The sequence below is a fragment of the Mastomys coucha genome, unplaced genomic scaffold (assembly GCF_008632895.1).
Source record: "Mastomys coucha isolate ucsf_1 unplaced genomic scaffold, UCSF_Mcou_1 pScaffold20, whole genome shotgun sequence".
NCBI classification, from domain to species: domain Eukaryota; kingdom Metazoa; phylum Chordata; class Mammalia; order Rodentia; family Muridae; genus Mastomys; species Mastomys coucha.
The window spans coordinates 19,536,723-19,546,752 of NW_022196903.1; positions in this window are offsets into that span (position 1 = coordinate 19,536,723).

Below are 10,030 nucleotides of genomic sequence, written 5' to 3' on the forward strand. Positions count from 1 at the left end.
GTGGCGGGGGGAGTAAGGGGCGATGATACCCAAGGGGGCTCCTATCTGCTCAGAGGAGAAGTGGAGGGGAGTGGGGAAAGGATTATGGGAGGGGATTGACCGCAAGGAGACAGTGAGAGGGATGTAAAGTGAATAAGTAAAAAAATAATAATTAAATTTAATTTTTAAAAAAGAAGTATACAACTGAATTAAAAAAACATTTTTAAAGTTAGTTCAGATGTCACTTTCTTCACTCTGATTGTTCTATGCATGCTTGCAAGTGCGTTTTCTTGGTATCTGCCATGTTCATGAGAGTGAACAGTATGGCATCAACAACCCACACAAACTGCTCCCAGGTGAGGTTCATATCTCAGACTCCAGATGAGCGCAGAACAAGCTGGAGAAGAGCTCTACTTGTCATAATATATCTTGTATTTACTGCAAAAAAAAAAATAGCACACTTAGGACAAATAGCAAAACTGACAAAGCATACTGTGAGGCATATTTATAAATGTGTTTCTTAGATTAGTGAAGACACGACCTGTATATAATTAAAATTCTAAATCATCTCATAAACCTTTCTCACAGGTAAGAACTAGGGAACTGGAGGTTCTGTTAATCTCTGTGTTTCTAAACCACTGAAAGGGTCCCTTCCCATAAAACACAGCTAAGCAGGGAAGATGTAATTTATCTAACCAAGTATCTTTGAGTTTCTATTGCTGCAGAAAAAACAATGTAATCAAAAACAACTTCTCGAGGAGTATATTTCATCTTCCCCATCATGGTTCATCATCAAAGGAAGTGAGGGAAGGAACTCAAGGCAGGAATTTGGAGGCAGGAACTTGGAGGCAGGAACCTGGAGGCAGGAACTGATGCAGAAGTTACAGGGGGAGTGCTGTTTATTGGCTTGTTCTCCATGACTTCTAAACCTACTTTCTTATGACACTAAGACCACCAGCCCAAAGGTAGCACTGCCCACAGTGAGCTGGGCCCTCCCATCTCCATCACCGATCAAGAAAATGTACCACAAGACAATCTGATGGCAGCATTTTCTCAATTGAAGTTTCCTCTTCCAAAAATTACTCTAGCTTGTGTGAAGTTGGCATAAAACTAGCCAGCACACCAAGCCACTGAATTAAACACTCATCTCTTCTATTCATTACAGTTGTTCTCTGCATTGAGAGAACTGCTTCAATTTTGATGTGTATTTTGGGATTCAGCTCAATACTTATTATTTTGCCAAGTTTGTATAGGTTATTCAATTAAAATTTAATATAATCATTATCTGCAAGTGGCTTTTCAAATAATCATTAATTAAATAATTTAGTCATTTTATTTTAATGAAGTGAAGAAAAACATCTTCCAAGGGAATATTTTTAATTAATGTATTTATTTTCCCCAAGTTATAAGACATTAGCATTCATGCTTCATGTCTGCTCTGTAGCTACATAGCACTTGTGTCACTAAGAAGAGGGACTTATGACCAGCAGTGAACAATAGAAATATTGCCTAGAAAAATGAGTGTTTGTCTCATTAAAGTTTTCAAAAATGACTTCTGAGGTGATGATGTATTATTTTACATTCCATGAGTAAGAAGAGACAACTATAACTATAGTTACCAAGTGTAATAGAACCTCTACTTTCCAGAATTACATCCAGACTAAGTATTATTCAGGAAATTTGTTGTGTGAACACAGACAGGGGCAGGAGGTTAGAAAGAAAACTTAAATGCACCTGTCACAAGCAATCTATTATGCACTTTCATTATCAACATCTTTCATGAAACACTTTTACTTCAAAAATATACTTTTAAAGATATCCTTCAATGAGTTGTCTATGACATAGGAAATAACAGAAAATAATCTTTTTCTGGGTATAAAAAAATCATTTATTTTCTTCACATTACATTCCCAGAATGCTTTCTCTAGCATGGGCTGAACTTTGATATTTTTAACAGGAAGGAAGGAAGTTCTGTTGCTAAACCAGAAATTAGAATGCTCAACTCACCTTGTCTCAGAAAACAAATACTACCTCCAATTATTTTATGGAGATGACAATGCTAGTGTGATAACTAACTTCAAGAAATAGAGATGTACGACTTTCAGGCTGGACTAAGGTCTTCTCTTTATTCTACACATAGGTACTGGGTGTCTTTGGTTTATGCAGTGTGTAAGGATGTAGGATTCAAAATCAGGTACATGGATTTAGATATTGGATCTTTTGTTTATTAGGTCTGTGAGTATAATTTAGTTACATCATATCCCTTAACCCTATTTCCATGTGATTAAAATGGAGAAAAAAAACAGTAGCTTCCTGGTGGATTACTTATGGGGTTTAAATGAAGTCATTCAAGTCGAGGACAAGTGATTGTAGAGATGCTAAGCACTCAATAAATGCTAGGATTATTGCTGGAAAATTGATTCATGTTCATTATAGCATTCAGAAGTTATGATTAAATTAAGAAAGTATTCAAGAGGGACATAGGAAGGATAAAGAACACTAAGAATGTTTGGAAAAGCATTAGGAGATCATATTATTTTATACATATATAAATATACATATATAAGTATACATATAGTATATATGAATACATATGAAATGATGTTATGTCACTTGCTCTGACCCCACCAGAAACCATAGTCCATCTAAAAAAAAAAAATCAACACCAGGCATAAAAAGTCTCATTGCAAGCTGGTGATCAGGGAAGTCCAATAGACTTCCAAAGCAATATAGATGATTGCTTTTTTCCTTGGTTGCCTCCCAGAGATTGAAGTTTTTATTGATGAAAACACCATGTACTTTTGACACAAAACTCAAAAGTTGGGATTCAGAAATTTCAAGCTAGATCTAACCTGAAAACTTCCTCCCTGAGGACTAATTCTTGTAATACTAGAAAGTGCTATGCAAGCTGCAAAAACAGGGGAGTCATCAACAATTCTACCCAGCTATTACATGTATGAACCATAATAATGACCAGTCCAGCAGGATACTGTTAAATATGCAATAGTGGTACTCATATCTAAATGGTAACCAACAGCTCTCTAACTGAACTTAAGGCCTGATCAACAGAAGGTCCATTATGTATGGCTGTAAACCTAGCCAACTACTCATTACTGGTAAAGTCATGGATCTAAGAGGGGATCCTCCTCTTACTATTTTACTAAACCAGAATAATTCCTAACTACTTTCTAAATGCTTATCCTTATATTTACAGATAATTGCAGCTCTCAGTTTTCATCAAAGCAGCTTCTCTTTGCAGCAGATGGAGTTCATCACAGAAAGCCACAAAACACAATGAACATCTAATCATCGGATGCCCAAACACATTGAATACATTTACAGCACAAGTCCTACACTTAAGGCTCAGGCAATATCACAGAAGAGGGTGTCAAAAGATTAGAAGAGCTAAGACACTAGGAAATCTGCTGTGTGATTGTGTCTCCTAGAAATGACAAGGAATCAACATTCATAATAGCACAATATGGCTGCCTAAGCAACAACTAAACAGGGATGTCACCAATACACATGCTAACGTAGAAGAGAGAAACCTCATCAGATCTCACCTTTACAAAAAGAACTACAGGTAACTAATGAATGCTGAGAGAGAGAAAACTTGCCTTCTTTGGGATGAGGCCCCTAATTATCTATTCAATACCAAGAGATTAGCCATTAAATCATATATACACAGGTAGCATCAAATAGATCAATGGGCTGTCTTATATATTTATGCATACATATGTATTTTGCATACATGTGTGTGGATGCGTAACAAAAACATAGAGGCCATGAATTTGAGAGGAAGTAAGGGAGGTCATGCATTGTATTGAGGGAGAAGACACTGGAGAGGTTGGAGGGAAGGAATGGAAGGAGAAAAGGATATAATTATACTTTAATTTTGAAATATTTTTAAAGATAATCACACGGCCTTAAGAACTGCTACTGCTAACTTTCCTTGTTTCTGGAATGATATTCTGTGGGGCATTTGGCAAGTGGTGGCTATCTTCTACACCATTTCCTTGTGTGTCTCTTTGGGTTTCCCTTACTTCTTAGAAATCAGTTGTCTTGGATGCAGTCTTTGGGCAATAACATTTCCTTCTTCCTTCCTTCTTAGCAGGTCAGTGGTGCTGACTCACAAGGCTTCAAAGTGTTCCAGAAAGAAACAGGTTGCATTTAAAGAGAGAAGAACACTGAGTAACAAAATAAAAGTCACACAGGATACTTCAGAATTCTCCATTTACAGAAGAACTCTCACTTTTATGGCCAAATTGTTGAATTTTATTACATGCTGTGAATTTCCGTAAACTATTTTTGATTCTTCTAGACCTAAAAAAGAAATCGAGAGAGAGAAATTTAAGAGATTTGTAAGAGAAAGATTTTCTAGGTACAAGTATCTTGGATACTCTTTAGTTACTGACTCCGTTAGAGAAATACACATTCAAAAATGAGTCAAATTTTTTTTAGAAAATTATTTATTTATTTTATGCATATGATTACACTGTAACTGTCTTCAGACAACACAACAGAAGAGGGCATCAAATATCATTACGGATGGTTGTGAGCCAGCATGTGGTTGCTGGGAATTGAACTCAGGACTTCTGGAAGAGCAGTCAGTGCTCTTAACTACTCTCCAACCCAAGTCAAATATGTTTTAAGGGGCCATTAGTTCAATAAAAAAGAGTATAGGCATTTATATAACTAAAGGAAAAATAATGAAGTAAAGTTATTCAATCAAACAAAAGCTATAGCAAGAAAGGAACATACCAGCTAAAGCATAATAAGTAACTAGAACTTCTGTATTGGTGTGTGAAGGAGCCACGGGCTCAAGCATAAATACAACTCATGTTGTAACCTGGACATGAGAGAAATTGTGCATGAGGTGTTAAGCAACAGACAGGGCAGGACTCTCAATCTCTAGGGGTAAAGAAATATACACAAAGCATGTCTTCTAATGTCCCTGATTATTGGGATAAGTAAGAAGAAGTAAAAATGAAGGTTCCTGATTAAACTGCTGGGAGAAGAGCTCGTTGTTGCCTCCTTATTTCCGCTGGACAGAAAGGCGGCCGACAGATTTATGCATAATGATTAACACATAGGTTCAAATGTGTTTAGTATACTTGAAAATTTGTAACACTAGGCATTAATTCTAAAGAAATAATTTAATAGAAACAGAGTACAACAATAATCACTAGAGGCCAGGAGTACAAGGATTAAAGAGACACTGGTCAAAGTACACAAAGTTTCAGACAGGAGGGATCATTTCTAGACATCTATTGTATCTTATGGTGACTCTAGTTGCTAACGACCTATTTTATGGAACTTTGCTAAGATGGTAGGTTTTAATAATCTCACCAAACATACAAAAAGTGTGCGCAGTGGTTTGAATGTGAATTTTCCCTAAATGTTTTGGCTGAGTCTTCCATCTGATGAGGATGAGGTACGACTTTTAGCAACAACAACAAAACCCTGATTATACGCTGTAAGTATGTGTCAATGCTCTTGTCAAAAAATAAAGCTTAAGAAAGGTAATTCAAATAGATGTGCTATTCCACTAAAGGGATGTAACTTATAGTTTGATTAGAACATTTGCTTTCCATTTTGGAGTTTTGTTTACCTGCATATTTAATATTTTAAATGTTTGTGTTGCAAATGCTTTTGTCAGTGAAGGAATATCATTTTTAATTTTTGAACATAATTCTTTATGCTGTCTGCAGACAATCAAGTCGGGAAAAAATAAATCATTGTAATGCTTTTTGCTTCAAAACTACTTTCTGAAATTCAGAAATCCACAAGTAGACCTATAATCTAAGCAAATTACACAATTAGTTTCGGCTTCATTTCCTTGAAAAATCAGAACATTCCTTAATGCAGGGAACTGGAAAACAACCGTCTTGCAAAATGCTTCTTGGGTAGTCAGGCTTCAACAGACTTCTTTCTGATGCATTTACAATATATTTTAGATGAAGTGAAAATAGTCAGTGGAAATCAAACTTTCTGTGGCTAAAAGTGAAGTACCATTGTATCAGTTACTACATTCAAAGCTTAGAAATATTCATCCAAGAATTTCCTTGGATGAACATCAAATCATTCATGGACGGCACTCCAGAAGTGCTAAAGACTGAACTCTGATACAAACAAAGATAAGAGTCTCCTGGGTTGTCTGACTGCCTGCAGAGGTATGAAAACATTGAAAGTCAGTATTTAAAAGCATTGCGCTGTTAGTAGGTATAGCTCTCTCTTTCAAAAACAGGAATGTAGAATGACTCAGCCATCGAAACTTGTCAATGAAACAACATGGGGTCTTTGTCCTCAGATTTTTATGAATGGACTATTCTGAGGTCAACATGCATTTATCTTGAGAACATGAGCTCTAAAGGACCCAAACAATACACTGGGATCTAAGTGCCATGGAACTACAATATAGTTTTAAGAAATAGCTTGTTTGCTTTTTTAAATTATAGAAGAAAAATTTCCCAAATTTTGATTAAGTTTAGAGTTTTCATTTCCTATTGCTACTACCTGGATTTCTTTCTCTCTTTTCTTTTTTCTTTCTTTTTTTAAAGTGCACTTTAGGAAACTCTACTTCTTTTGAAATGGAAATTAAGCTCTAATTGGCACAGTTACTAATTTCATTAACAGAAACAATTGCTAATATAATTAAAAATTTGATTATCAGGAAATGTGTCTCAAGGATATGACTCTGTAAATGTAGTGCACATTAGAAAGTGTTTATCTGAGAAATTTTGTACTCCAAAATATTTCCTGGACATCATGATAGCCACTTGGAATTTTAAAGGAAACAAAACAGACAGGATACCTTTGAAACAAAGATTAAAAATAACTTAGGTATGTATGTTGATGAGGGTTTCAAAGGAAGCATATGGAGCATAATGGAAGAGAACACTCAGAAACAAGATTATTTACTTTTAGTGTAGAATGTAAATGAGAAAGGATTTAAGGTATGAAGTCTAAGAAGCCTATGGAAATGGGGGCTAACAGGGGAAGCGCAGAAAGAATTGAAATTCCTGGTAGAAAAAAAAAAAGGCCTTTTGTGAAATAAACTCCATAGCATCCACTTAACTCCAAGAAATCAGAAAGATATCAAAGTTAAAAAAAAGTAGACGTTTACAGGGATCACATCAGAGACTCTTGTAAATTACATATTCTTATTCTTTCTGTAGTGGTCTTTGCCATTTGAAAGTTGTGGACTTTATTTGAAAAGAAAAGCCATACATATAAAAAAAATTATACCGTATAACATTTTCCAGGTCTCCCAGAGTAATTGACACACCTGATTTGTCATTAATTCTAGAGATTCATCCTATTTCATTTGATAAAACATTTTACTTATCTTGATCCTCCCACAATACATGGGAGGCAATCTTTTCATGAAACATCTAGCAAGATATTTTTAGATTTTAATTTACAGGAGAATATATATAGTAGAAGAAAGCTATCGCTCATGCTTGCCTTCATCAGGCAAATGATAGTCCCTCAAATAACTCCGCTGTGCCTGACCATGCTGCTCTAGAGGGTCTTCATTGGCCATTTTTGTTTTCCTTTCTCAGTGGATTGTTTGAAGGGTATAGTCTAACTTTTATTTATTGTTATAACATTTGACTAGGTAGAGTTGGAGTCCCCTGCCTCCTTCTCATTTTTGTGTCTCGAAAATATAGTCTTAATATGTGGAAAATGGCACTTTGTCTCTGACCCTTCCCAAGAGTGAAGCCACCCCCTATACTCTCAGTGCTGAATTTCAGCCTCTTTCTTATTTCTCTGCTTGCCTTAGGGACCAACCTGAGTTCAGAATCCTTCCTCTGGCCATATATGCATCTTGACTTATTCTCTTAATGTCTACCAATACCTCTAGAATACCAGCTTTTAAATCCTACAACATTCAATAAACAATAATATGAAATCACAATATGATGCAGGAAATCTACATCTGAACTATTTCAAGTCAATATTCTAGAAAAATGAAATGTTTTAATGGTCCATTAAAATTCTTAATAAGGAAACTGATACTATAATATTAATTAATTGATTTTCCATTCAACCATTAACTCTGACCTGATTTAAGACCTTTCTTCTAGTCATATTAGGTATGAGTATAACATGAATTATGTCACTCAAGACTTATTGATATCCTAACCCCATGTCTTAGGTTTCTAATGCTAGGATGAAACACATGGTCAAAAACAACTTGGAGAGAAGTTTATTTCACTTCCTGGTACAATCCATCACTGAAGGAAGTCAGGACATGAAATCATGCAGGGTAGGAATCTGGAGGCAGGAGCTAATGCAGAGGCCATAGAGGGAAACTGCTTACCAACAGGGTTTGTTCAGTCTACTTTCATATAAAACTTAGGACCACCCTCCCACCAATAGAACAACCCACAGTGTGGAAGATGTACCCTCTCATATCTGTCATCAGTCAAAAAATGCACCACAGGTTTGCCCACAGGCCAATCTGCTTGGGACATTGTCTCAACTGAGTTCCCTCTGCCCAAATGATTCTAGCTTATGTGAAGTTGACAGGTGAATGAGGCTTTCAAGGCACAATAAAATTAAAAATGAGATAATGTGTGACTCTTCTCAGGGAGACATGCATAAAACAGTATCTATTCACTCAATAGAGGACATTAACATTAACAAAAAACAAAGAAAGTATTTTACTCAGATCTGGTTTGGTGGCCCAGGAGTTCATTGGGGTCATCTATAGGAGCATGACAGATGCTAAGAAAGCTTCATCACCAAAAATTCCAACCCAACATGGGTGATAAGGCACAAAATAGTGTATCTCTGGAACTCTCAGACTTGCATGAAGTTCCACAGGAAAATCTCCTCTCTCCAGCTATGGATTCTCTTTAGACTAACTTAGGGAGGAGCCGCAAGAATATGAAAACTTTCCTGAGCTTCCTGATTGTTAGGGGCCTCCCTATCCACTCTAGGAAATTCAGAAGAGGTGGCTATAGACTGAGAAGTCACACTGAGTGAGGGCATGCTGTAATTTAATCATCAGAATAAAACTGGCAAATTCCAGGGCCAAATGAAGAGGGATGGACAAGAAACTAAGTCTGCTGATGCTGATGTGGGATGTCTGGCCTTCTAAACTCTGTGAGAATATGTTTATGTCTTGAATCCACCCTGTTTGTAGCACTGTGTTCTAAAAGCCCTGGGAAAGTAAAAGAAAAGTTTCTTACATATACACAGATTATAACTGTTACTGGAAAGGAGGCCATGAATTTGAAAGAAAGCAAGAAAGGATATGTGTGAAGATGGAAAGGAAGGGAAAAGGAAAGAAGATATGATACAATGATAGTATAATCTCAAGACAAAGGATAATCACACAAGATGGATTCTCTTTCATAAACACAGAATGCCATTTTTGAAGACAATGAACAAAAATATAAAAAGTAGGTATGTTTTAGTCTTAGACAGGTCAAAACCAGTGAAAGGTCCCCATGATGCTTGAAATTCTTTGACCTTAGACCAAGGGAGTTGTACAGTCAGGCAGTTATCTACAGAAATGAATGCTTGTAAGTACAGCAGGAATGTAGAAAGCTAGCCTTGGGAAATGCCAGGAAGCTTGCATCTGGGCTCCTTTGTGAAATATTATATTGATATTTCTTTTCATCACAGGACAGCATGGGTGTGAATTATGTTTTATTCTTATGAAACACAGACTAATAAAATGACTAAAACAAAATACATGAACTTCATTGATCTTGAAACTATTTCTCAGAAGTTAAACACTTAAGTCCCTTTAAAATACAGGAATAAATTTCTATCCTGTGAATACAGCTACTTCTAATATAATCTTGAAACAAAGAAGATCTACACAAATCATTTTGACAAATATATATTTAACCTAGAACCAATGAAGATATTTCAATATTTTCTTAGAAATACATAGTCCTAGAAAATGGGGAAAATATTCTAAAACAAAAGGCATAATATTAAGTCAAATAAAAACAAGGCAAACTAAAATAAGGTCTCACCCACAACCAAACACCACTGAAAATACCAACACACCAGAAAATGTCAAAGGAAA